We start from the raw sequence: 5,395 nt of genomic DNA on the forward strand, positions 1-5,395 counted from the left end.
AGAGAATTCTTTCTTGGGTGCTGGCTGGTGAGTCTTGCCCACGTGCTCAGGGTTTAACTCATCACCATATTTGGAGTTGGGAAGGAATTTTCCTCCAGGGCAGATTGGCAGAAGCCCTGGAGATTTTTTGCCTTCCTCTGCAGCATGGGTCGGGTCACTTGCTGGAGAATTCTCTGCACCTTGAGGTCTTTAAACCACAATTTAAGGACTTCAATAACTCAGACGTAGGTTAGGGATTTGTTACAGGGGTGGGTGGGTGAGATTCTGTGGCCTGCATTGTGCAGGGGGTCAGACTAGATGGTCGTAATGGTCCCTTCTGACCTTAAAGTCTACGAGTCTATGCATAGTTGAGCAGGTCTGCTTCTGTCCAATAGAGGTCAGTGGTGCACATACACACTAGGCAGTTTCTGCCCATACTGTCTAAGATACAGCATGATAGAGGGTGTCTGTTGGCTGCATTATTGGACTCCAGGAACCTTTTGGTCTCTGTTCCATGAAGCAGGGAGTTAAGAGTTAAACTTATGAGCTGTCCTGGTAGATGAATGGGAGCATCATAACTGGAACGGAGGCTAACGTGGGGTGAGTAAAGAAATGTGATGAACCTCAGTTCTCTGATAGGGATGCAAATCTCTAGGAAAAACAAAGCATAAAACTTGAACCCCAGACACATCAGCCATGAAGTTGCTATCCCCTTGTGCCTACACGTGAGTTTCATGCTAAGGGAATTAACCGCTCATTGAACAAGGGGATTCATGCCTGTAACAGCTGACACTGATGGAGGAGTTACCATGTGAACTCCCTGTGCAGCATTGGTGGGAGTTAGTGTAACCCTCCCATGAAGCACTGGGTGGAGAGGATTTCACATGAAGGCCCTTGCTTTACGTTTTCTAGCATAACCTTAGGCCCAGTCCAGCAAGGTTGCACCTTGCAGGATTGATCAATCCTGTAATGGCAAGTAGGAGGAATGAATTGATTTTTGTTGGTTGGTTGGCTGGTTTTCCCCCACTTCCCCCTCTAATTAATACACAGATGGCTGTGGAGCAATTGTCAGTTTGCAAATGAAAATGTAGTGCCATAGAACGCTGAGGCAGTACTAAAAATGTACTTTGTGGATTGAAATGCTGCCAGGGGACTAAAAGGCAGCATGCACTTACTATAATACAGTCTCTCCACATGCACAGTGAGACCATGGGCTAAAAATAACCAGGAATGCTAATGAAAGTAGCTACAAAGGCGCTGTGTGGCCCACTTTTAGAACCATCTTTTTAAAAAAATGTGACGGTTTAAAAGGTTGTTTCATTTTCTTTTTTCTACTGTTTAACGTGTCCAGCAACTTGATGGAGTTTTTTTAGAAAAAAAAGTGTTAATGGAGGAAGGAAAGTACCTACAAACAGGAAGGTTTTTTATTATTACTACTTTAATGTGATTAGTAGAATCTGGGCCCAGTCTGTTTGCTAATGATACTGGGATAGCACATTATAAATATTAAGGGTAAGATTTCAACACTGCCAAAGACTAGAGCTCTGGACAGCCATTTCTCATTCAAAATGAATGGGAATGAGATGGCCAAATCCCCAAGGCAGTTTTCCCACCCAGTTAATCCTCAAAAACCTGTGAGGTAGGTTTTGTTATTTCCATTTTACAGATGTGGATACTGAGGCTATGTGTACATTATGGGGGTTCTCTCATTTCTATAAGGTAATCCACCCTTTGACCTAGCACTGTGTATACCAGCGGTTAAGTTAGCATAGCTATGTCTGTCAAGGATGTGGGTTTTTTCACATCCATGAGGGCTGTAGGTAAGTTTTCAGCGTAGACAAACCCTGAGATGTTATGGGCTGACATTTGCAAGGTAGGATTACTAAAGTTAGGGGCTTGTGCAACTGGCTCTGGCCCACCGTTTTAGCAGACATATAAAAAAATAATTTAAAATAAAAATTATCTTCTTGGCTGAGGTCTTGTAAGGCATATTTCAGCCAGGAGAGAAGTTTGCACTGGATCCCATTTACATTGAAGTCAGTGGCAAAACTCCCATTAGCTTCCGTGGTACAGGATGGGGCCTTTCCAATGACAATGATGAAATGGGTAGGTTCTACTGGAATAGGACTGGCACAACCTTAGCTATAAATTATAGATGTCAGTGTCTGCAATCAAGATTTTTCTCTCCGCTCTAAACAAAAAGGCTACATTTTGTAGTTTTTCCCCTTTAAAAGAAAGCCAACTACCTGCCTATTAGCAGCCTCTAACTATGGACCTTAAAGTATACAACAAACCATAGTTCTCACACACGTACTTGTGCCCTGGAAATGCTGCTCAAGGATGTAATGAATCAGGTATTGTCTCCTAATGCTCCCATAAGCAAAGCCACACAAATGGTAATTAATGCATCAGATCATGCCATGACTAAACTGTGAAAAGAAAGCACTGCAACAGCAGCAGGAGTCAGATTTGTGTTCGCTTTGAGATCAACTTTTTTTGTTTTGTTTTTTGTTACCTTAAGAACTGGAGACCAACTATTCCACATTATAAAAGATTTATTTGCCTCCTTTCCTGAGTTTCAGGTCATAATGGAGCTTTGTTATCTTTAATAGATTCATGTAGTCCTTCCCTAGTGCCTTGTCAAATAATAATACATACAAAGCAATAAAAGGAAAAAGAGAAAAAAAACCAAACCAAAATATCTCATAAGTCCAGACTGGAGTGGATGTGTGAAGGGGGAAAGTGTTTATTGCCCTGTCCTGAGCAGAATGAAATAATGTATGTACCATCTACATGCAAATGCATTTTTCATTTATGTAATAAACTGCATCCTTGTATAATTTAGCCAGACACTGGAGCTGGAAGGACAACACTGCTAATCTTCAAAAATCAACCATGCCTTTTCAAAAGGGATTTTGTCTTTCTACGAATTGATCAAACTTGACAAGTAATTTCAACCTAATGTTCACGGCTACCCTCCTCCCTCCTAGCCATCTGTAGGTGAGAAATCCTATTTTCTGGTAGTGACAAGGTAATAGGGAAGGCTTCAGACATCTGTAAAAGAGGGAAGAAGTGGTTTTTTCCGTAGCTACAGACAAAAACGAAATGTATTCAGAAGGAAATGAGTGGGTTTCTTTTCAAAGGAATGATACATTCCTTCTTTCTGTGTCTGTCCATTTGGTCTCTGACTTTTGAAGCTGTCAGGCTAATGAAAAGTAGTTAGAAATTAAAATGTCTCTGGATTTAAAATACAATGGTAGAAATGCTCCTCCAATGGCATTTCCTTGTTCTCATTAACAAATACAGTAAAGTTCAGAATACGTCCATTCTAACAACTTACTGCATCAATGAAAACTGAATTACAGGCAAAGAGACTGAATTTAAACTCAATTTAATTCAAGACTTATTATAAAAACTGCTTTAACTGAATGTGATTCAGTCCTATACCAAACAATAGCAGAGAAATTGGAAAAAGGAGACTTATCGCCTTTCATCCAGGGTCACAAACATGAGTGAGATTAAGCAAAAGCAATTGCACAGTTGCAAGGCTATCTAGTGAATTCTGTTTTCTTTGAGAAAGTATAATGCTAATATGCTAGGGACCAGAGACACCCACTTCTCTCAGGCTGCTGTCAATTGTTCTAGTGCTGCAAAGCAGCCAATGTATCTGGTCCCTAACATTCACTGGCCGGGGTTATGCAGTATTCAATGTGTACAATCAATATAAATAATTAAATCTTGATGTCTTTACTCCCTCTTTACTTGAAACCCCTATGTGGATGCTGTGGCCTCTTCCTGGCCCACCCCACCTCTTCTTTCCAGAGATCTGGCACAGGGATTTTTTCCATGGGAAGTAGGGATTGCACAGACAGACTAACAGAATCACTAGAGGTGAATGAATAGTTTAGTCTCCTATGTCCATTCTGTGTATGGAGTATGGAGAGACTGAAATCTGGGCTGCTGATCAGGAGCCAGGGGGCTGAGAGGTTGCTTTTCTGTATAACTTCGGCCCTTTTGATTTTGCAATCTCATTACATATTATTATTTAATATCCTTTAGGCAAAAGGTACTAATGTATTGCATGTCAAGTTGCCTGATGAAATGCATCCTAGAACACTCAAGGAACTGGCTGAGAAGATATCTGAGCCATTAGTGATTATCTTTGAAAAGCCACGGAAGATGGGAGAGATTCCAGAGGACTGGAAAATGGCACATATAGGGCCAATCTATAAAAAGGGGAATAAGGACAACCCAGAGAATTACAGATCAGTCAGCTTAACTTCAGTCCCTGGAAAGACAATGGAGCAAATAATCAGGCAATCAATTTGCAAAAACCTAGAAGATAATACGGTGAAAAGTAACAGTCAGCATGGATTTATCAAGAACAAATCATGTCACACCATCCTAATAGGAACCTGCCTGGTTCCAAAATCTGCTACTGCTCAGCAAAGGGGCAACAATGCATATACTAGAGTAGCTCCCAGGGGCTATCCTCAGGCTAAGTGCCTCACAGTGTTAGGTGCAGTACAAACACATAGGAAAACGCAGTCCCTTTGTGTTAGGTCACAGCTTTCGATGCATTTCTACATAACCTCAGATGTGTATCAGGGATGCATTCTTGCCTTGGCACTATTCTGTCAAGCTATCAACTGGATATTAGGACTTGTCACTCCACACATTGGAATCAAGGTTGGTGAACAAGTGTTTTCCAAACAAGACTACACTGATGATGCTGCCCTGTTTGTGGAGAAATTAGAGAAATTCAGCCCCGCTCTCCAAGGTCTCCAAGACACTGAGGTGGAATGTCTCATGGCAGAAATCCAAGGTCCAGCACCTCAGAGCTGGGGCACCAGAATGCTCACTGCAAGTGGGGTCATGTACCATGAAGAGCACTGACCATTTCATCTACCTAGGCTGCAAGCACTGCTCAAGTGGTCACAGCAAACTGGACATTCTTCGATGAACAGGTCTCACCACCTCCTGCATGAAGTCCATGTCTTGCTAATGGATGCAAAAATGTCTTTGTGCTGGGACAAAGTTCAGGCTCTATCAAACCTGTGTACTACCTGTATTGCTATAAGGATCAGAAACCTGGACTCTCTTGTAGACTGGCTTAGAGCAGCTAGAGACATTCCATATGTACTGTTAGCACCAAATCCTGAGCACAAAGTGGTTTGACTTTGCAAGATACGTCACCGTCTTGCAGAGATGTGTCTTTCTTTCAGTTGCACACTGTATTCAAAAGCAGCATTGCAGGCTCTTCGGCCATGTTGCCAGGATGGACAAGACACACCAGCACATTGTGCTCTCAAACCTCCATCGATGCGTGAAGGGGTTCACGCCTTGACCCCTACCTCCCACAAGGTCATCCCAGAGATTCGTGGAGTTGAGGGATTGAGCTAGATCTGGGACCTTA

This window comes from Gopherus evgoodei, chromosome 1, assembly GCF_007399415.2.
Source record: "Gopherus evgoodei ecotype Sinaloan lineage chromosome 1, rGopEvg1_v1.p, whole genome shotgun sequence".
NCBI lineage: Eukaryota > Metazoa > Chordata > Testudines > Testudinidae > Gopherus > Gopherus evgoodei.